This window comes from Lissotriton vulgaris, chromosome 12, assembly GCF_964263255.1.
Source record: "Lissotriton vulgaris chromosome 12, aLisVul1.2, whole genome shotgun sequence".
Lineage (NCBI taxonomy): Eukaryota > Metazoa > Chordata > Amphibia > Caudata > Salamandridae > Lissotriton > Lissotriton vulgaris.
Window position 1 is genome coordinate 145921690 of NC_141700.1, and position 24594 is coordinate 145946283.

A 24594-nucleotide genomic window follows, 5' to 3' on the forward strand; every position below is an offset into this window, starting at 1 on the left:
ATGACAGTCCCCTGGCAAATGCTCCTACCCTGTCAGCCGCACTCGAACCAGCCCCTAGTACTATCCAATTCCACCTCTCCTCACCTGCCCCCTCCAGACCCACCGCCAACTCTCCTCTGCCCCCCAGACTCTTACTCCACTCCTCCTTGAAACTCCTGCCCGTAACAACACTCCCCTCACCTTTAATCCTATCCTACCCTTCCCTCTTCTCCTGAACCATCCCCCAGCCACCCCCACAATTCACTCCGCCAAACCCCCACATCCCCTAATGACCGACCAATTCCGACACTCCCTGTTACTCCTCCTCTCCATCTTACTAGCCCCTCATCAAACAATGCCCTGCATATCTCCTCCCCTGTCTTCATAAACTGCACGCCCATCCACCTCACCGCTCCCACTTCCCCCCCTGGCCCCGCATACCCTGCCTCCACCTACCCCCTCTTCCCCCTTTCCCCCTTCCAGTCCAGCACACATTGCACCTAACGCCCCCCACCACTCCCAGGCTTATACTCCCCTCCCATCCCCTGGCCTTCCCCAATCCTCCTCCCAACATAGAACCTCTCACATTACCACCCCCTCTTAAAACTACGACTCCATGCCTCCAACCCTCAATACCAAACCACTCCATCCGTCCACAACCCCTCCTTTAGCCCCGACTCCGCCCCCCCTCCCCAACCTCCTCCAGCTACTTCGCAACCTAGATTTCAATCTTTCGACCCTAGCAGCTGAAATAACACTGCTCAGAAATTACTTCAATCGGATTAAATCCATCAAACCCTATGTGCGCCCCCCCTGGCCCCATGCTATTAACACTATTCACAGAAAGCACCCACACCCCAAACTTTGGTCTACTACGCCCCTCCTCCCACGCTCTGACAGACCACTTTGCACCACAAATACCTACTCCGCCCCGATATTTCTGCCCTATGGTACGACTACCTTAACACTCCCCCTCCTATAGACCCCTCCCCCCCTCACTCCAACATCCCTGTCATTCTGGGGACCTGCAGAAACCCGGAGTCTCTGAGTTCCCCCAGTCCCCACAGCAACTTATCAGCATTCAACTCCTCCCTGCCCTTAACTCCAAACCGAAACCCCTTTCATGCATGCTCGTGAACTGCCGCTCAGCAGTCCGTCAGGCGACAGAAATCTCAGAAATCATCCTCAATGAGGACGTGGACATTGCCTTCCTTTCGGAAACCTGGCTCAGAGACCAATCAACACCCATCCTTGTCCTTCTGACACCCCCTGGCTACTCTATTCTCAGAAAAGATAGACCTGAAAAAATAGGGGGAGGCCTAGCAATTATTTTCAAAGAAGAATTACAACTCGCCCAAAGTAACAACCCTGACTATTCTACCTTGGAATACTTAGGAGCCGACCTCAAAATAAAAAACGCCCCCCCAATACGACTCCATAACATATACCACCCTCCTGGCGATTACCTCACATTTGCATAAGAACTTTCTGATCTTATCTCCTCTTCACTACTGCGTTCCAACTCCAATGAACTCTTCCTTGGAGATCTCAACTTCCACTGGAATGAACCCAATGATCCTACTACCAACCTTCTCAATAACCTTCTCTAGATTAGCGACCTCAAGCAGATTTGCAATGCCCCCACCCACGCTAAAGAGCTACCCTTGACGCCATCATCTCCAAACCTGATCTAGCTTCCTTATCCAACATCATCCCCATTGACTGGTTGTTGGAAGGCGGTGACCCCACTGGTCAAGATTGCTCTCTTAACCACCGAGACTCTCCTCTCCCACAATTCCTGCCGAGTCTTATCGAGGGAAAGTCCTCGCCGGGGAGGACTGATCGTACACACTGTCGACACACCACACTTACGAACGGACACCACACTGTGAATCTTTATCAAGTATGAATTTTATCAAAGTAAAAGTAAGAAGCAATACACAGCGATCGAGGGATCGCGAAAGTCTCGTAACAAGGGACCGGGGAAGCGGGACAGTCTTAGAGGGCCAGTAGGCACGCCACGCACCCTGCGCACAGTTCTCAATCCTCGAACTGGGGGGTACGGGGGCTGGCGATGGTACTTGCTGTCCTACTCACTTCTATTCAAGATTGTCGTGAGGGTAGCGTCGATGGTCCAGCTGGACCAGAGGGTTCTTTAAGCCGCGACGAGGTCAGCAGGGCTTGATCAGGAGTACTCCGTAGTACTCGTAGGCAGGTGGAGCCGCGACAGCGTCCGCAGGGCTCAGGATGGTAGCAAGAGTCTCTCGTTCTCAAGAGTGGGCCGTGACGAGGTCAGCAGGGCTCCGATGGTTCAGGTCTTACTCTTCGAGGGGGGAGCCGCGATGACGTCAGCAGGGCTCGGTGGGTCAGAGTCTGTTCTCCTCAAGGTCAGCCGCGATCAGATCAGCAGGGCTTTCTTGTCCAGGATACAACTGCCGGCTAGATGGGAGGTGTGAGAAGTTGGCCTGATATATAAAGTTCACTATTCTAGTGAGCACTGTGTATCAGTCCAAACAACCCTTATTGATGATTGGTTGTAAGTCAACCTTATAGACCAGCTATCCTAGTAGCGTGGATACGAGCAGTCTTCAGGCTAAGCTCTAGAGGGCGTGTTAAGCCAGCTGTTATACCATCACATATACCCCTTGAACACCAAGTGAAAGGACACCACACAAGTGTTATGAAAATAAACAGTGTATTTATTTAGATCACAACAGCCCTGTACTCTTTATGAGGACAGGGTACTAAGCATACAACAAAACTCTTACGAAAATACGCAAAGTTGCACAATTTACACATATGCCCGAGGGGCACGAAAAACCATATACTCTAAAAGTGGAATGCGAAATTACTAGCAGGTAAGTACTAATCTCATAGGGTTTGGAATCGCTAGGACTGGACTACTGAACCTTCAGATTACTAGCAGGAGGCCTAGGGGACTCGGGTGCAGAGTGTGCACTCTCATGCGGGATGCGGGACAAAGTCTATGGAGGCTAGTAAAAGCAAAAGTTAGTGTTCTCGGGCGAACCCGACTAGGTAGGTCAAAAACGAAAGTGGATCTAGACACTTAGAGAGTGGATCTACGCTGGAGCACCGTGGTACTCGGTTTACCTAGCCCAGGGGCTGCGGCTGCATAGGGTTCAAGTGTCGTCGGGAATCCTCGTTGATGAACCAGGAGCCTGAAAGAAGAAGTTGCTGGCAGGCGACCAGTGAAGATTGTTCGATGTAACCCAAGCCTGGGTCGATGAAGATGGATACCTGTAAGCAGAGGGGACCAAGTTCTGAATCACAAGCCAGTGATTAGATGGGCACCAGGATGGCACCGGATGGAGTCACCTCGACCAGGTGAGTGGGCGACGCTGTGCTCTGCAGTCTCTCGGACCAGGAGGCGTTGTCGGCGACCAGGATGGAGGGCGAGCTGTCCCACGGTGGTATCTGCTGTCGACGTCGCTGGGCCCAGGATTGGGGCAACAAGTCTTGGCAAATGCAAGCCCACGCGGTGGACCTAAGATGGCGTCTGGAGTGGACCAGGAGGGACCGGGGTGCTCCTCTGTTGGAGGGGAGCAAGGGCCAGCCTGGAGCAACCAGACCAGAGGCGGAAGTGTCGAAGTTCGTCGTCAAACGGGCAAGTAGCCAACGGGCAAGTGACCTGGACAACGCGGTGAGCAGCAAAGAGCAGAAGGGCCCCACGTAGATCTCGTGGATGCTGGGGGGCTGGACTTCGGTGCTGGAGCTGCTCTGGGTCGAGGCTTCTCGGACCCCAAAGCACTCACTCGAGGATCCCTCGGCGGTCGTGCTGGATAGAAGTCGTGCAGTTCTGATGATGGCCGGTCCCTCGAGGTCTCGTCGCACCTACAGTTCTCAGCTTAGATATAGAGGTAGGTAGAGGTCAGAGGTGCCAGGGAAGCCGGGTCTCGTCATGCTGGTCATTCGGATTCCGGAGGAAGGACGTGCAGCAAACCGCAGTGTTCTTAGATGGTGCCTGCGGGTGCAGGGTGACTACTCTTAGTCACAAGGGAGAAATCTTGAGAAGAAGTCGAGAGTTCCTTTCGTAGAAAGTAGTTTCAGGATTCAAAGATGATCTAATTTGGAAGGGGGCCCGCTCCTATCTTTATACTAGAAAAAGGGGCTGGCACGCGACTAGGTCCTGCCCATGGGTGGGACCAGGAAGGGGGGTGGTTACACCCCTCTCCCATGCCGGACTTTCCCCAGGCCAGGGGCTGGTGTGCCCCTGGAACTGGTTCTAGCCGGCCTATGCATAGTGAGCACCGGGGTGCCACTTGCAGTCACCTTCCTCTAAAGCCCTGCCTACCCAGGATACACAAAACCCTGTCTGGGATGGTGCTAGCACCGCCCCTGACAGGAAACCCTTTGTCCAAGCTCCCCTTGCTGGAAGGACTCCCAGCTGTAGGGGGTCAGACTTGTGCCTGTGGTGGCAGCATCCATTTTGTGATGCTGAGGCTCGAGTTAACTTTAACTGGGGTTCACAGTTACATACATGTCGTGTCCCTCTAGAAGGGTGGAATGCTAACCCCGTCGCCAGAATTGGCGAGGGGTTAGTATTCCAATTCGTATGACACCTTACTCGACATGTTTTGATAAAGCGATACCAGAGTTGGCATATAACCGCGAGGATTATAATGCACTTGAGTATATGGTACAGCTATTAGGACTTGGTTCAGCAAGCTGCAAACGGGCTCAGCTCATGCCAGAGCACCATCTCACATGATTCCAAGCACTCTGCCTTCAGGATTGTTAAGGCCTGCCATAGGAGTGACTGATAGGAATCTATGTGTCCATTTTAGGGTTAGATATAGGTATACTATATCTAAAGCAAAGGGTGAGTACACCACCTTGCCCCAGCTGTCGTGCAGCCAATTGTGTCAGATTTAGATGGCCAGCCAGGGGTGGCATAATACATGCTGCAGCCCCTGGTAGGCCCTGGGTACACCTATGCCCTGAGTTACAGGGTCTGATAAGGTGGCCCAGTACCAATTAGATATGTACCTAAGGTACATGGAATCCATTTTACAGAGAGAGCAGTAGGCCTGGGGCCCTGAATAGCAGGGTCCCAGGTCAACTAAGTCGGAAAACCAGCAAAATACCAGGCAAAAAGTTGGGGGTAACCATAGTCAGGTATCCACCTTCCTACAGGAGGCCGCTGTCTTATAGTCCAGGAGCCCTTTGATATCCGGACTCTCAGAGGCAGGAGGCCGGAGGTCCAAGGGCCAGGCGGCCGATTGTCTGGGCGGCTGGGTCTTTGATGCTTTTCGACCATGCGTCCAGGTGATCCCAGACGCTCATCAAGGTCTGGAGCCAGCTCGCTAGGAGGCCAAGGGTGCGATCGAAACCAGCCCCCAGGGATGGTTCGGAGGTGTGAGGGAAACCAGTTCCTCAGGAGGGGGCCGGAGGTGTGATGGAAGCCTTGGTTGCGGGTACTTGGTGAGTCGTTCACCCCCCGGGCGAGTCTGGGTGCGCCGGACGCGCAAGCCTCGCTGCAGCCAGGAGCGGCCAGAGGCTGCCGAAAGGGAAGAAGGCTGCCGGCTGGCCGGGGTGGCCAAACATGGAGTCTGATGGTCACGTGCACGGGTGCAGGCACGCGGTCTGGAGGTCGTCTCAGGTCTGGTGTAGGAGTGTCATGTATAGTTCTAGGTGGACGGGAATCCGTTCCATCCGTCGTTCTGGGGTTGCGGGGGTCAGCGAGGGCCACGCCACGAGGCCGGGTCCAACACTGGTCTTATAACCATCACTGTCAGGTTTGGTAGGCCAAGACAGCGGTTGCTTTATCAGTCAGGTAAAGGGTTTAGGAAGAGGATCTTAAACTATCCCTGGAGTCAGCTGCGCCGATTCTCTAGCTAAGGGATTTTCATTAAGTCACCTGTTTCCCTGGGGGGGGTATAATGGTCGCCCTTCTGGTCGTCCTTTCTGCTCAGTCAGCGTTCTATGGTAATAGGAAGACAGGTGTTCGTGCTCGCTCTCCTTGAGCATTGCGCACTTCAACAGAAATTCTGAGGCGTTCAGACGTTTCCTCTCTCCGCGCTTCATTTTGTTCTGAAAACACCGGTCTGGGGAGGCTAGAAGTCGTGTCTCCGCCCGACTCTCTCTGCAGCATCAGCACTCCTGTTTTTCCGACGGGAATTTTGGCATTCCAGAAGAATTCCGAGCTGGTAGAGCCATCTGGTGAGCTCTTTCTATTCGCAGTACCAGCTTTTCTGTCCTCGCAAGTAAGTATTGCGGGGAATCTGTCGCTCGCCTCCTGCCTAGGTGTATTATTTAATTTGGGCAGTCTGAGAGCTTGCACTTTGTTTTTGGGGGCTCAGTCCAAGAGCTCAAAGGTTATTCGTGGGAACAGCTGTTGAACTTACAGAGTCCTTCTATGCCACAGCCGACTTCAGTGATAAGAAGGAAAAATTATTTTCCAGCATTTAAACTCTCGGAGCCTGGAGAGAATTGTTTAGTTAAACAACCAGTGAGTCTGTGAATGGCATTAAAACTCTCGAGTTTAGAGGGTAATTTAAGTTACACAACTAGAGACTTTGTGAATTAACAATTAACTCAGTTGCCACATACTTAGTAAGTAACAATATATATATACATATATATATATATTGCCTATCACCTCACCTATCCAGTCGCCTATCCGTAGGTCAGTTATTCTATGGACCAAGATTCTACTTTCCATACAACTACATCATTTGGTCCACAAGGGAGTGGTTAATCCCTTCGGGTAAAGTCCCTTTGAGATGGAAACAAGCTCACGTCACTCCCATCCTGAAAAAACCGTCACTGGACCCTCTCAAACTCGAGAATTACCGTCCAATCTCCCTCCTCCCGTGGGCTGCGAAGGTGGCAGAAGCCCATGTCAACGGCATTCTGTCCAATTATCTTCAGTCCGCTAACATTCTGGACCCTTCGCAGAATGGCTTCCGTGCTGGGCACAGCACTGAGACCGCACTCCTCTCCATGGTTGAACATCTGCGCGCAGTGCTGGATGCGGTTCAAACGGCAGCTCTGGTACTATTGGATCTCAGTGTCGCCTTTGACACTGTTTCTCACGCAATACTTCTGCAGCGGCTGGGAGAGGCGGGCATCAAAGGTTTGGCGCTGGAATGGTTTCGATCGTTTCTTTCTGATCGTACCTTTCAGGTTTCTACACCTCCCTTCGAGTCTAAACCCCACATCATCGAACAGGGAGTCCCGCAGGGATCAGCATTGAGCCCCACGCTTTTCAATCTTTATGTGCGGCCGCTGGCTGCTGTTGCCAAGCGTTGGGACCTTACGATGGTGTCCTACGCTGATGACACGCAGCTTGCGGTTGCACTTAGTGGGGACTCTGACCCTGAGGCCTCCAACTTCCGTGAAGGTCTCATTGCGGTGGCAGGATGGATGACGGCTAATTGCCTGCAGCTCAATGCGAAAAAAACCGAGGTATTTATTGTGGGCAAACAGAGTAATCTCTGGTGTGATAAGTGGTGGCCAGCTGATCTGGGCCCTACCCCTACTCCGGTTGTCGAGGTGAAAAATCTGGGCGTTTGGCTGGACTCTACGCTTAGTTTTTCCTGCCATACAAAAAAAGTAGCTGCAACCTGTTTTGGTATCTTACGTGGGCTTAGGCCGGTGTTGAAATTTTTTGATGCTCCTACTCGACAACTAATAATTCAGGCAGTTATACTGTCTAGGCTCGACTATGCGAGCTCGCTGTTGCTTGGAGCCAATCAGGCCGAAATTACGAGATTGCAGCACGTTCAGAACGCTGCAGCTAGGGCTCTAGTCGGTCTCCCCAGATTCTGTTCTGCTAGAAGTACTATTTTCAAGCTCCACTGGCTGCCTGTGCTTCAGAGGATAGAATTTAAGACCGTATGTCTTTCTTTTAAGATATTGAAACTTGCTTCTCCTCAGATACTAGAGCATCTCATTATCCCTTACATTCCTTCCCGTCAGCTGAGATCCTGTGGACAAAATTTAGCCGTGGTTCCTCGCTTTTTGAGAAGTAGGTCCGGCGGTCGCTCTTTTAGAGTGCTTGCCCCCAAACTTTGGAACTCTCTTCCTGCCCATGTTCGTGCCCTTGATGATCTTCTGACATTTAGGAAAGCTGTTAAAACTTATATCTTCCCAAATAGCTGCTAGTTTTCTTCTATTTGATCCCTTCCGTTGCTCTGTTCGTGTTGTGTTCCTTTCCAGGCGCAGCGCCGGGACGCCCTTTAGCTGGGGCAGCTGTGTGCTTAAAAATGGAGTTAACATAACATAATCACTGCAGGGAAAAAGGTAAGAGACACAACTGGGAGGTTGGGTAGTATGGAAGGGTAAAGTGTAGAATATATATTAGGACGTGAGAGTTAATAGTCGTGTTTGTGTGTTACAGATACCTCACTAGTAAGACGGAAGTAACAACACCTGAAGTAGCAGAGGTACTAGCAGTGGTGTCTCTCTTTTTATCCCATTTCCCTTTTCCCCCTCTCTACTGGAAGTGACCGTGGTCCGTTTGCAGTGGGGTGTGAGGATTTGGGGGTTTAGTCATCTGCTACTGTGGAAGATCAAGTCTTAAGGTGTGTGTACTTGACAATCATCTTATCCTGTTTACTATCTCCCCCCAGTGCCACCCGCCCCTAACCAAAACATTAAAACTACAACTATGTCCAGAAATCTTAGGCAAATCCCCCCTGGAGTGTTAGCGCATGAACTCCAATCCCATCTCGGTCACTCTGCCCCCTCCTCCAACGCAAATGAACTCACAGAGCATTTAATAAAACTATCTCAGACGTTCTAGACAAACTCACCCCACAAAAAATAAAGACCCAAAAAAATGTCCCCTCTAAAAAATGGTTCACCCTTGACCTTAATAATGAAAGGCGCTCTCTGAGACTGGCTGAAAGAACATGGACACCGTTCTCTAAGGCAAAGTGTTTTTGGATAGAGTATATTAGTTGCTTTGGTTTCATACTCTGCGAAGTGTGTACATCACAGCAATTTTTATTTTTTCTAGATAGCAAAAACCCTATTCTGTTTTCGTGGTTATTTGCAACACTCTCTTGCATATTACTTAAATTGTGTTTGTGATTTGTGAGTGGAGGGCAACCCGCAATCTCTTTCACCCTCTGGGCTCCTTTTTTGAAGATATGAAAGTACATGGAGACACACCCTTCCCCATCCCATCTTGCACTCCTCAGAAATGCCAGATCGTCCTACAAGAAACACATCTTTTCCGAGAAAGCCTCATTCTTTCGTCTCCAACTCTCTTGTGCCAAAAATAGACCTAGAGAACTGTTCAACATTATTAGAAATCCAACCTCTCCTGCACTGCCTAACCCGGAGGCCTCCATTAACAAATGTGAAGAAACCGCCAACTTTTTAAGGGAAAAAATTGCTAAAATTGACTGCGCCTTCCTCCACCCTCAACCGCCACCCACCCCCCAACTCCCTCGCATTTCCACCCCCTATTTCCCTCTCCCTGTGAACACCCCTCTGACTCCTCCTCTCATTTCTCAACCCTTCTGATCCTCTCCCCATTATCCCACCTCCTAAAAACAATGCCGCATGGCATAATTTCCTCCACGTATCTGAGCAGGAAGTCTTCAGCATCCTTACTAAACTCAAACCATCCTCCCACACTAAAGACCCTCTCCCGTCCGCACTCGTCCTAGATCTCAAACACGTTATTGTCCCCCACTGGACCAACATCTCCCTCGCTACAGGAAATGTTCCCACCTCATTTCAACTCGGACAAATCAACCCCCATCCCCAAAAATCCCAAAGCCAACCCTAATGTCCCGAACAATCTCAGCCCTATCTCCAATCTTCCTCTCCTCTCCAAAGCCCTCGAAAAATGTGCTCTCCACCAACTGGACAATCACATTGACACATTCAACCTTCTAGACCCCCTTCAATCTGGCTCCCGCAAAGGATGTAGCACTGAAACCGCACTGCTAAACATAGTAAATGATATTCCATTAGCTCTGGATAAGGGCAAGAGTTACCTACTTATCCTCCTTGACCTTACCGCCGCATTTAACACAGTCTACCACCCTCCCTTACTCAACACACTTAAAGATCACTTCGCATTAATGGCACTGTCTTTACCTGGTTCACATCCTACATCCAACATCGAACTCAACAAATTAAAATTCAAAACAGCCTCTCTAAACCTACTCCTGTCTCTCTAGGTGTCCCTCAAGGATCTATCCATTCCCCCGCCCTCTTCAACCTCTTTATGGAACCCCTTACCATCATACTTAAACAAGCAAAAATCAACCACCACCTTTACGCTGATGACACCCAACTGTACTATAAAATTAGATCACATGCTGATATCCTTCACCTTAACTCTACACTAACCAAGATCCAAGCCTGGTTCCATAACAACCATCTTAAACTCAACCCTAAGAAAACCGAGATCATCCTCTTCTCGCCCAAAAGCAACCCTCTCCCCATCCAAGCATGGATCGCGGACATTATTGCCCTAAACTGCTCTCTCTCCCTCACTGATTCTGTCAAATCACTCGGTATCCCCATCCCCATCCCAGCGCATACGCATTTGTGAAGAAGAAGTCGACAGAGATACCAGGAAGAAGGAGCCCCGGGACGCCAGATCGCAGGTAAGTCTTTTTTTTGTTTTAGAATGTTATAATTATATTAAGGGCATTTAGAGGAGGGCGAGAGGGAGGCAAGTGGCAGGCAACTTCGCTCCGCCATGGTGTGTGCGTAGTGTTGCATACTATGCCTACTTTGTGAATCGCGAAGTAGGCAACACTACGTACACTCCGTGGGCGGAGCGGAGTACTGTGCCCACCCTACACTGCCCAGCCAAGCCCATAGCACCACACTCACTGACATACGGCCCCACTGCACTCTGATCTCACTTCAAGGGTTTCCGAATAAATGAAGACAGCCTGGAAATGCAGCAAATAAACATTGCTGCACTTCCAGGGCATCTTCATTTACATTTACTTGCAGAGGCATTTGCGCCCCCCAGGGAAACCCATCCACGCCCCTCCAGGGGGGCACGCCCCACAGTTTGAAGACCTCTGATGTAGTGGCTTTCCAAATTGATAAAGGCGTATTAACATTATTGACGGCAACCCTGACTGATGCACTGATGAGATCACTGTTAGTCATCTTGCATATGGAGACCATTAATGTAATCTTGTCTGATATGGCCACTTTTATAACACTTATACTATTATTAGCTCAGGATGAACTTAATTGCACATAAATAGCTATTATTACTGAAAAGTTTGGAGGCCCCTGTCCTAAGCTGACCCATTAAATTAGCCACAAAGAGGAAAAATATATAAAGAACAAAGTGACACACTGGATACGTTACGTCAGAGGTTGTCATTCACTTATCCGAGATGACATTATCAGTGCCAAAACGATAGTCATCCCTGATTCCAACTTTGACATGATAGAACTAATTCTCACGTCCAAAGCAATGGTTGATGTCAGGAGAAAGCCCCCTTAGTAATTCCAGTATTTAATTTAAATATCCCAGGACAGTACAGTTCCCTGACGAGAGATCCCCTATGGTGTCTGTCAATTCCATCTCACATCTTAGTGATAATGACTGACTCAGGGGGGCGTCTCTTCCACCTTCTGACCCATCAATCTTGCTTATGTTCAATTCTGCTCTGCCTGGCTGTCCAATGGATGCTAGGGGGTCTGACCATCCAACTCAGTTTCAGTTCAGTTCAGTTCAGTTCATATGTCTTTATTTCGATTTTTTTCATCATAAAAGACGTACATAAAAAAATACAATTGTTATAAAAGATAAAACCAGGAATTACGCTAAAAACAACAAAATAGATATGTATATACATGTGGCCAATACATGGTACCAAATTAATAAATAGAAAAAGTATAAAAATACATAGGACGGTCAAGATAACAAGGCTACTTAAAACCAACGGGTGGTTTACTCTTTATTCTTAATAATCCACACCCATCCCAAAAACTTTGCAACTGCAATTACAATAGGTTCCCTAGTCTCCGTCCACATTATCCTTAAAGCTTCCAACCCAACCCTGGTACCCATGATACGGCAAATGGGTTTGAGCCATTTTGCCTGTGGTGCTACATACGCCGGGCATTCAAAAAATATATGTCTGACGGATTCCACGCGGGTAGGGCACCAACGGCAAAAAGCACCCTCCTGGCCCCTCCATCTTTTGGTAAATAATCCAGGGCAGAGCGAACCGACCCCTAGCTGGTGGAACAGTTTCCTGTCGCTAGGCTTGGTGATGGTATCCCAATAATCCTCCAAGAAAGGATCGAGTTTATGCTCCAGAAACAGACCGGACAAAGAAGTTGCAAGTGTTTGGCCGATCCGTTTCTGATGAACAGCCGACCAGTACAGGCTTTTAAATACTTTCTTGGAAGGAAAACGGTTATTTGCGGGGTCAGTCCATAAATTGCTCAAACCCATAGTCTCCAAGAGGAGTCTAACCTGTTTAAACCAGTTGATATTACCCGACCCCATAATGGACCTAACATCCAGAATAGATTTTGCAAAAAGAGCCAGTTCAGGGGTTGTCCAAATCCTCCTCCAGAGAGCCACTTTCTTAAAACAAGCTAAATCATCAATGGAATGACTACTACCCAAATCCCTTAACAGTGGAATAATGGGGCTAGAACTGGGAAGGCCAGTTAACTTCCTAAGGAATTTGTTCTGGACTTTAACCAGGGGAGAAAGGTCCGCAAAAGCCCAAAGGTCCGCTCCGTACAAGATCGCTGAACCTATCCTGAGGTTAAATTTTTTTAAAGCAGGACCAATCCTTTTTGTCTGCGAAGATCTCTGCTCTTTAACCAGATACCCTGAGACCTGGCCAAACTTGAGAGAAAGGGTGTCGATCTGGGGTCTCCATCTCACTTTACTTTCTAGGACAATCCCCAGATAGGTCATAACATTGGTTTGTTCTAATTCAATGTTATTCAAAGTGACATGGCCCACCACGGGTCTGCCTTTTGTAAGGACCATGAACTTTGTTTTAGTTACATTTACCTGGAGGTCATGATTGAGTCAAAATTCCTCAAATTTATTTAATGCCGCCTGCAGGCCCACCTGTGTGTGCGACAGTAGGAGGGTGTCATCCGCAAACATAAGTAATGGATATTTCGTGCCACCTAATGAGGGGGCATCTGTTGGAAAGGCTGAGAAGTAGTGCACGGCCCTGTTTATGTATAACAGAAACAGGGTCGGCGCTAGAACGCAGCCCTGCCTGACGCCACGGGACACCGGAAACCTATTGATGACCTGCCCTTGTTTGCCCCAGCGGACTCGTGCAAAATTCCCCTCATGTAAGTTGATTACAAAAGACAGAAGCTCCAGTGGCATCCCCATGTCACTGAGGACTCCCCACAGCTTGCCCCTAGGTACAAGGTCGAATGCTGACTTGAGGTCAACAAAGGCGGCATAGATGGTACCGCCACCCAAACTAACTACTTTCCAGTAGATTAGTAGAAACCTAAGGACCTGCTCGATCGTACTTATGCAGGATCTAAATCCAGCCTGCAGGGGCGAAAGTATGTTTTCAAGCTCTATCCAGCTCTGTATTCTGGCCATGACCATTCTAGCGACTACTTTTTGTATGGAGTCGATCAAGCTGATCAGTCGATAGTTCAAAGAAGCAACAAATAGCAGTAGGAATCAACGGTTGCACTACCCTGATATATACACAACAGTCAAAGCAAACCCTTATTTGCCAAAGTTGCCCACCTCTTAGGTCCACTGCTATAGAACCTTAACTAAACAGACAAAATAGAGAGCTGAGAGGCAACAATATACAGTACCAGTACAGTACATAAACCAAAAGGTTTCAAAAGGGTATTCATATATGTTCACAAAAAAGAGTAGCGGTCCTTCAGATTATTCTTCAATTTTTTTTTATTGCAGTCTTCAAACACAATCTTGACAGAGATGACAGCCAACGCGTTTCTTCCAGATTGGGCTTCCTCAGGGCAAAATAGTATTTTAAATGTCAAAAGGACTTCAGTGTGATGTCACACGGAGGGCGAGCCTGGTTTTCAGGTGTCGAATTAACGCTGTCTAAAAGAGAAGAGGTCCACACGTTTTCTATTTAAAGATGGATGCCAGTATACATTGAACATGAACACGGTGCTGGCGCAAAAATTTGCTTTCTGATGAATCTTCCTCTAATGCGTATAATGGTCAGGTCTGAATCGGTAATACATATTTTCCGGGTGGACACTATGATAGGTGTCACTGGATGTAACAAGTTAAGTTGCAGAGCGCGGTGGAGCCATCCAGCACCCGGTTCCGAGTCTTCGTAGGGGTCGGTCTTGCAAGGAAAACGCGCATCCATCTTTAAATAGAAAGCGTGTGGACCTCTTCTCTTTTAGACAGCGTTAATTCGACACCCGAAAACCAGGCTCGCCCTCCGTGTGACATCACACTGATGTCCCTTTGACATTTAAAATACTATTTTGCCATGAGGAAGCCCAATCTGGGCGATACGCGTTGGCTGTCATCTCTGTCAAGATTGTGTTTGAAGACTGAAATAAAATTTTTTTTGAAGAATAATCTGAAGGACCGCTACTCTTTTTTGTGAACATATATGAATACCCTTTGAAAACCGTTTGGTTTATGTACTGTACTGTATATTGTTGCCTCTCAGCTCTCTATTTGATCAGTTGATAGTTCCCCGGGATGGAACGATCCCCCTTCTTGTGAATGGGCAGAATCTCTGCACCACGCCACGAGTACGGGATACTAGCCCCCCTAGCTATTGCATTTCCCAAAAACACAATATACGGAATCCAGTTGGTTTGGTCGGATTCAAAAACATCTGCTAGAATGCAGTCCATTCCCGGGGCCTTACCACATGGGATCTTTTCCAGGGCTGCCTCCACCTCCTTGCAATCAAAAGTAATTGCTTTAGTGTTCAACACAGGACCAATGCCATGTGGGGGGTCAACGTTGTTTGAGACCATCCCAGAGAACTGAGACTCGTAATGCTTCACCCAGATCTCACAGGGAACATGGTTAATGGGGGACCTGTGATTGTTGGGAATTGCCCCATTTAACTATGTGCCAGAATTCGGTTAGATTTTTCCGCTTACTGGCTACTAATAGATCAGACCAATGTTGGGTGTCCCAGTCAAGTTTAGCGCGATGCTGCACTTTGCGGTAGTTCTGCATCGCTCTCCTAATATCAGGTATGTTTTTGGACTTAATTGCCAATGCCAGGATACCATAAGAAACCCGGCAAGATTTATTATACCATGAAAAGCTCGTAGAACGAGCAGCTGTTTTATGTGACTTAGATGGTTTGGAAAAGAGCCCTTCAAGGTCATTAAAAAGGTTATCGTGAATTTTAATGATTGACCCATTATTATTGTCCTCCAAGGGTGGGAGAGATCGCCGTACCTCAAAGCCCTTGATACCATTAGCCTGATCTCTTCAGTTGCCCCAGTATCAATAGCAACCATCGCCCAACGCACCCTACGTATGTCGTTTGTAAGCAAAGTGTCGGCGGTAGCTATCTCCGTCGTAGGATTATACTTAGTACCGCCTTTTATGCGAAGACTCAAGTCAAGGGGGTTGTGGTCGCTTTCCGGGCGATCCAAAATCTCCATGTCCTCCAATATGCCCCAATACTCAATTTTAATGAGGATGTAATCAATTCTACTATTATAGGGGCCATTTACAAGGTGGACTTCCCCATTTTATCAGAGGAGGACCGACCATTCACCGCTCTAAAACCACGCTCTAGGCAGAAACCCATCCATTGTAAAGCTGATTCAGTCCATTTCTTGACTGGCTGGAGGTCCAGCAGGGGAATATTCCACTATACATCCTCCTCTGTTGTGAGGGTGTCTCCATCACAACAAAGGGGCTCAAACATACAGTTAATGTCGCCAGCAATTAAAACATTGCTGGCGTAACCATCTAAATTCAGGAATGTATCAAGATCAGCAAAGGTTGTAGAGCCACGACACCTGGCAGACCCCGGTTATAGACATTTATAAAGGTAATGTCTTTTTGATCGGGCAGATGCATATTTATAACAAGAAGGTCAGGGCTATCGACCACCAGTTCGGTTGGACAGTAATTAGTAGACTGCCTAACCCAAATGGTTAGGCCCCCTGAGGGTCTACCTTTTTTTCCTCTAACTGCGGGTTTACAGAAATTTAAGTACCCAGGACGGTATATATGATCCACTGCCTATGTCTCCTGAAAAATCAAGATATCGTTCTATCAAGGCTGACCATTCTACTGAGGGAATTTTACTCCTCAGGCCAGCAATGTTCCAAGAGATCAGCTTGGTCTGGTTTAGATCAATAACTGTACTGGGCAGGATAGAAGACAAAACCCTTTTTAGGGCCGGGACACGGATATTGGTCAACCTAGGGCAGCTGGTTTCTGTGGGAACGAGAGCCACGATCCCCAGCTCATCATTAGCCAACTTTTCTTCCCCATCATGTAAGTCACCCATACATGACTTGTGGTTCACACAGACTTGTTTTATCACAGGGGAACTCTCCAAATTGACTAACCCAGAAGCAGCGCCATTATTATCTATACTTCCACTAAAGGGTGTAGATGGGTCAATACATACTGCAACCGGTGGTACCCTCATAGGGTTAGTGCTGGCTTTTGAATGAACCCAGACAGCAGCTCTATTTACATGACGCCCAACACGGCTGATTTCCCTACAGCCTAATCCCAGTCAGTCCACCCCCTCCAGACCGAGTAGAGACTCGAAACGGTTCATCAAGGGGAGTTGAAACTCCTACCTACTAGTTATGAATGGGCGTCTTTTAGACATCTCCCAAACATACTGCTGGGAGGAGCTTTGGCCAATAAAAGAGCTGGGATAAAAAAAGCTCAGGTCATGCGTTTGTATTCCACTAGTACCCCTGTACCCAGAGCCATGACATATGAACCTAACCAGTCTGGGGTCCCTAAAATTCACAATTATGCAATCCCTCTGGATATCCTTAGTTCCATGCCCCAACCACCCCACCCTTCTAACATGCAAAATCTCTGCATTCATGAATGCTGGGGGTGATCTATTACAATTGAGCCAGTGAATAACCTTGTTTTTAAGTTCACTGTGGGTCTCAAGTCTATCCAATTGGATCCCAGGAACACCAGTGAGAATGACTGTGTAGGGTATTGACCCGGGGGGGTAGGTTTATACACGGGAGCTTCAGGGGCGAGCCTGTTCTCCGCATACTGCTTATCCCTCTACTATGTGGGGCTACACTGTGTTCAGGGGCTGCCAACTTTGAACTAGTGACACAGTCGGTAGTCACAGATCCCACACTCGTAACGTTTATTTTCCCTCTAGCAATCTCAATAGCATTGGGTGATTTGTTCACCTTTTGTTTGTTAGATGCGCTACGCTGGGACACTATCTGGGGATCAGAGGAAACAATAGCTGCACTCGAAGAGGGCGGGGCCCCAAACCCTAGCTAAGCCCCGCAACCTTATCCAAAGTAACTGAATTGGCTATCACAGCTCTTTCAAGTTTCCCCATATTCACATTAATTTGCTTAACCCTTTCAAGTAATGGAAGGAACAGAGATTTTAATAACTGCTCTAGTGTTTCTAGGAAACCCGTGGGAAGTTGGCTTTCAACTGATGAAGGAGATTTTTGCACCTTTGGTATATTCCCGGTAGTAGGTGTCGGGCCGTCAAGGTTCACCGAGTTGACCCGTGCAGGTATAGGTGTATGCGTTTTAGACACTTTTGCACGCCCTCCCTTTTGCAATCTTCCCCCTTGCTTTCTTTTGCCTGTGGCTGGTACAGATTTACTAGCATTTCCCGATTTAGGCGAAGATGACACAGAAACCCGGGACTGGGAAGAAATGTCAAGAGTATTAGAGAGTCGTGGTCTTGTCCCTAATATGGAAATACTATCGGTGGAAGAGTTAGGTGAGCTACTGGACTGGGACCCTACTAACCCAACTGGCCCCGCCTGCTCTGTAATAGATCCCCCATGCAGAATACCATTGACCGGGGGCTGCGCAGGTGAGACAGCACCCATAATGGTACCCAAAGAGGATCTCTTCAAAGGAAGATGCTCTAATCATAATCTTTTTTCCGTCAGTTCTATTTCCCGTTCCAATACAACTGCTGCTCTAGTGATGAAATTGTCAAGATTTCCCGACACAGACCCCCCCCAGTGGTACAAAATGAGAGCCTCTTGACGTTCCTTGGACGGACCACCATAACACTACACACCAGGGAATAAAATAACAATATAAAAAGAATAAAGACAATATGAAATTTAAGAGTGTCCCGAGGCACAATATAAAATTCCACAAAACCAAAAATATTAATAAGATTTAGAACATAAAAAGTCTCACTGCATTTAGTTCAAGACGAAAGGGGGGTGACCCAGCCCAGCCTCCTCCGGCCTCGGACGGCCGCAGACGGTCCCGCCCTTGTCCCGGGCTTCTCCCGGGACGCTTACGCGCGCTCTCGCGCAGCGATAGGGGAGGATGGTTAAAAGCCTGAGGCAAGGGGGAGGTGCTCAGAGCCCCGGTTCAGGTGTATGCAGAGAGAGGAATCCTGGGACAATGAGTCCCTACAATGCTCGCGTTGTTCTTAGTTCCACAAGCAGCCCTGGAGCAGTCCGTAAACACACAGGACAGGTCTCTGCCTCCCCCTTTTGGCTCCCTGGGTTTCGTCACAAGAGTTCAGCACACACTCACCTCCACGCTGCGGCACCCCATCCAACTCATTCCTGTTCCTCCGAAGTGTTGATCATGTCTAATACTAACTTTAATCCATTGCTTGCTAGTGAATATTCCTCTAGTGGTCCTAACAATTACGTCCCTTCCGTGTCCAATAGTGTCATCGCAGCTGAGATGTCTGGGAATGGGGCTCAGGGCCAGAATGGCTGTAGTGGGCACCGGGCATTTACCCAGTGGGATGCTGGGGTGGGGACCGATTTTGGACCCTGGGAGGCCGTTTTTGTTACCGTGGGTGGTTTTGTAACATAGCTGCAATATTGGCCCACTTTAAGAAAAGCTGCAGCGGTGAGATGGGAGTGGTGCTTCCAAACTAGCACGCCGAGGTGTTTGTCAGGGCCAGTTTCGGTTCTTAGATCCAAAGTAACCCTTCCAGATTGGAACCAATTTATGGACAATTATGATATATATCTAGTACAAGAAGCCTGGCCTCTGAATTCAATCCACAGGCCAGGTTATCTTAGTTTTTTCATTCTTTCAATTCCTAGCCAGAGTGGTAGAGCATCTGGGGTCTAGTCATATGGGTTAGAGCCTCACTAAACTGTTGAATACGTCAACTTAACATTATTTCTCTTGACATCTTGGGTATCCAGTTGAACACTGGAAGTAACCACGGAATAACCATCTTTAATGTCTATGTAGGAGGGGTCAGGGACAGTATGGTTTTACAAACGCAACAGGTGCTTGAAAACTTTCTTCAACATTGCTTTTACTAATACTGTCTTATTGTAGCGAGTGACTTGAACATAACATTCGAGCCACTCGACAATGATGACGTGTATTTAACCAGGGATGAAGATTATGCTTGGGCTATTCCTTTGTTAGGTATTCCACCAATAAACAGATGGACAAAAGCCGCTCTACTATTAAAGGCACTTACAGTGGAGCACGGGCTCAGGGCCCTTAATGGTAGAACTAAATCTGATTAAAAAGGTGTCCACACTTAGAACAAGCCACATCACACGAGCCGAATGGATTACATATTAGTCGACTCAAAGGCTGTGGTCATCTGTAATCGATATGAGTGTTTTAGAAAGATCAGAAAGCAATAACAAACCCTCTCTTTGACCACCCAGGCCTTTTGTGAGAGCATCCTTTCAGATCTTGAATGAACAAGATCATGTTGGCAGTCATGATGGCAGTGTTGAGTCCCTAAACGCTGTATCGCGGTGCCGAGCGCAGACCCCGATGGCGTTCCAGCTGACATATTCTTATCTGAGTTGGAGGAGTGGCCAGCTATATTTTAGCCATTGCTAATGCCATCACTGATGGGGCACCCATTCCTGATTCTTGGAAGGGCGTAGTAGTTTTACCCATCCATAAAAAAGGCAACCTATCTCAATCAAGCAATTGCAGACCATTAATCTTAATAGACTGCCTCCAAAAAGTGTTGTGCCTCTTTCTGCTGCCAAAAATCTAGGATTGGATTATGGAACAAGATGTCCTCAGTCCCAGTTCGCAGGAAGGTCTCAACCATCGACCAGGCCTTCTGTTTTGTGTTAATCTATTGGGAGAACCATTGTGATTGGCCAGTGCAACCTTTACATTGCCTTTGTCGATCTAAAATTGGCTTTTGACTTGATTCCCCGGCTGGCATTTGGATATCACTCGCTGACCTGGCTATGCCTCCTCACATTCTATCATTACTAATCCGTTTACCTGAGGACCATTACGCGAATATTAGGTGGGGGGGGCGCAAAGACAATTGACTGATAGGTTAGCAGTTCGCCAAGGTGTTCACCAGAGTTGTGTTCTGGACCCCACATGATTCCTGTAATTTATAATTGATATTGTTCACTTCCTGTCCCACTTTGATACAGATGCTCCCTCCTTGGCACAAATCAAATCTCTGATTCTCCTCTTTTCAGACAACACTTTGTTGGGCTTCAGACATTTTCGACTTGCTTCAACTAGTTTGCCTTGCTCTTGGCTTGGAGATCAGCACCTCTAAAACCAAAGGGATATTGTTTAATCCACATAAATTGTACAAGGGGAGTCCCCCTGGAGAGGGTTGATTCTTTTACCTATCTTGAGGTAACATTTTCTGGGGGTATGACCTGGCACCCCCACATTGATGAGTCAGCCTTGAAACTTCAGTAGACCACTGGTGTGTCACTTAAGGAGTATTCAACTTCATACACCAAACCCATTCTGCCGGCCCTTTTCAAGACACAGCACTGGGTTCCACCCTTTACATGGTGGAACTGTGAGGCTTTTCCAACCATGAAGAATTAACCATAACTTCAAATAAATTCTTTAGAAATCTTGACTATCTTCCTCCTAGCACTCCACTCTGTTCACTTTTTATGGACCTGGGAGTAAATAGGGCTGCGGGTAAAATCCTTCTTTGTCCCAAATTTTATTGGAGATGCCTATGGACCACCCCTAAACTTGCCCACTATGTGAACGGTTTTGAGGATGTCATGAAGGCTGACCGCTTCAGCAAGGTCCCCTGGCTCGCGAGATTCAAGGAGGCATTTCACTGACTTGGGATGCTTGATTTGTTGGATCCGCCACATTCCACTAATTTCCAGTCCAAAGATTTTCTGAAAATGCATTACTGGACAACAATAATGGCCAATAAATCCAGAAGAGCTGCCGGCTCCAAGCTTACTAATGATTATATTGATTTCAAGCGCACGTGTGGATTTGAGCTCTTCTGGGATCAGGTGTCTGTTGTACTGGAGAGGAAGCTTTACTTCCAGTTCTGAGTGGGTACCCTCCCACTGAGAGTGCTCACTTCCAATTCTGTCATCCCACCAAACATGAGGCATCATACTGCCAAAAATCAGACATCATCCCCCCAAACATGGGGCATCATCCCACTGTAAAATTCAGAAAATGTATGCAACCTTTCCCACAAACATAACACTGGAGGTGCCTGTAGATTCTGTGATTCTACCCTCAAATGTTCTTATAATTTCAGAGGAAGTTTAGCTGAAAGAGCTTGAGAAATGTAAATCAGGACCCCCAGCAGGTCCTTGCCCACCACGAATCTTACAATTCAACGCCTCTACCATCAGTCTGGTGTACAAATAAATTCTGAACGGCTCCCTAAAGGTTGGCTGTTTTCCTTCTGACTGGAAACACTCTTTTCTCCATCCCTCACTTAAGAAGCCCACTGCAGATCCAGCCACCTTGAGCAACTTTAGCCCATCTCCCTTTTACCAGAAGCAGCCATAATCTTGGAGGTATTGGTAAATGGCCGCTCTCCTCCTTTCTAGAGTCTAAAGGCCGTTTGCACGACTCATAGGCTGGAGTCTGACAAGGTATGAGAACTGAAACTGCCTTATGGGAAGGGACTTAAGATATCAAAGAACATCTTGACTCTGCGACAGTGATTACGTTGGACCAATCTGTAGCATTCAATGCGGTTTCCCATGCCATCCTTTTGGATAGATTTAGTTCGACAGACATACAAGGCACAGCCTTCTCTTGCCTGAAGTTGTTTTTAGAGACTAGATCTCAGCAGGTTTATCTTTATCCTTTCTCATCCCACTCCAAGCCTCTTATATTGGACTTCCCCAAGGCTCCGCTTTGAGTCTTACTTTGTTCGATCTTCATCTAGCACCACTGGACCAGTTGATTGAGTCTTGAGGTGTGCAGGTGGTGTCTTATGCGGATGATACCCAACTACTATTGTCCTTCCTGCAACACTCAGATTCTGCCCTCAGTAAGCTCAAAGAGTATCTAAAGGGAGTTGCTGGTTGGATGGATGCCAATATTCTCAAAATAAATTTGGCCAAAACTAAAGTTTTTTTCTTTGATCCAAGAGGCTCACCTTCCCCTAGTCTTTGGTGGCCTGAGAAAATGATTCCGCCCGACCCCTGCTTCCACAGCCTAGAAACAGGTTCTGCAGGACGAAGATCAAACCTTGCAGGCAAGGACTGTATCAGGAAAGCCTTGAACTCAGAGTAGGGATGATTACCGGTAAGTAACTGGGACATTACGGGGCATGATGTTGGACCCCATCCCTCAAGATGCAGGGGGAAGGGAATGGGCAGGTGCGATTTTGCCGCTTGCCCTCATTTTTCTGTCACCAGACTACGACTCTGCCCTTTCAAGTTATGCGCCTCGCTTTCCATCCTCCAGGCATTGAGACTTTCTCCCTTTGGCTTTAACTCTCCATCGCAATTACCTCCTTCTCCACTCCTCCTGCCCGTCTCACCACATTTTTCACAGCTCTACCTCAACTTTGTAAACTTGTTGCTTTGACTTCCCTCACTACCCAACCTCATGCCCACTTTTAGTACACTAAGGAATTAAAATTATGACAACTCCTACCACAGTCCCAGCAGCTCTGCTAATAATCGATAAGAAGTACAAAGAAGCTCCTGAAGACTCGCCGGCATGTCTGGTTGGACATCCAAAATCGGACTCTATCATTACACAGTCTGCCCAGAGCTGGTCAAAGAATCCTTCCATGCCAGTTTCAATGCCACCTGACATGGAAGGCAGGAGCCTTGAAAATACTGGTAAGCGGGTCTCAACTATGTCAGGCACAACTGAAGGTGCAGCGAATTGGCTGGCAATCCTGCAATCCTGGGCAGATATGACTGCTAGATGTTGTCGGACATCGCCACATATCTTGATTGCCTGCTGAAAGATGAGGAAACAGAAACAAGAAGATTCAGCAGCAAGGAGAAATATCTGCATCGGAAATCATAGATTGTGCTCTGGACATCAGTCCTCAGACAATAAGCTTGGTTAAAGGCCACAACATTTCATCCTGAGGCACAAACTAAGATTTTTAGACGTGCCATATGATGGCGATGCTTTGTTTGGCAAGCACATTGATGATTCCTTACAAGCAGTGAAGGCTGACACTGACACCGCTAGATCTTTGGGCACCTTGAAGTTCCATAAAACACCTTTTAGAGGGGCAGGCGGAAGAGGTGCTTATTCATATCGAGGAGAAAACCAGAGATATCAGTCATGCCAACCTTTTCAGCAGCCCTTTCGATCTACCTACCAGCAGCACCAACCATATCAGACACCGCTAGCAGCAGCTTACTCCAAGCAGTCACCAAGGAGTAAGCAGACAGCAGCAGCAAGAGACACTAGCAGGAAGCAAAGACAATATTATAGTGCTGGTTACGCGCCCTACAGAACACCATCCTCAGAGAGCAAGAAATTCAAAATATCCCCATCAATGGCAGACGATCCCAATGGACAAATGGGTCCTGGACCTCATCACGAATGGCCATACTTTGGAATTCACCCGAATTCCACCTACCGCTCCACCAAAACGAGCACCTCCATCTCATCTTCATCTTCTCCGAAAGGAAGCACTATCTATGCTAAGCAATGGTGCCAAAGAAAAGATCCCAAACTCTCGAAAAAGAATGGGCTTCTATTCTTGTTTCTTCTTGGTCATGAAGATCTCAGGAAATGGAACAAGTACTTGAAGAAGCAATCATTTTGTACGATCACTCTACAAGAAATCCTGCACCTCATCAAACACAGAGATTTCATGAAAACAGTATGCTTATTTCCCTTTTTCCTATCCATCCGAATATCACATTGTTCAGATTCACAGTGGCTGGCACTCACTACCAATTCAAAGTAGTCCCATTTCATCTCAGGTCCATTTCCTGGATAATTACAAAGTGACTGGCCCCAGTGGCAGCCTATTTAGGACAAAAAGGCCTCTAGGTTTCCCGTATCTCGATGACTGGCTCATAAATGCGCTATTCGCTCGTCAAGCCTCGAAGGATACAATAACCTGTCTGCAAAATTTGTAATCTTTGGGCCTAACCAGTCAATTAGCAAAATTCTCTCCTTCGTCCCACAACAAAGATACATTTCCAAGGAACGATTGTGGATACATTGCAAGACAAAGCATCCATGTTACAAGAAAGACAAAGGAAACTCATGATGTTGGCACAGAATTTATCAAAA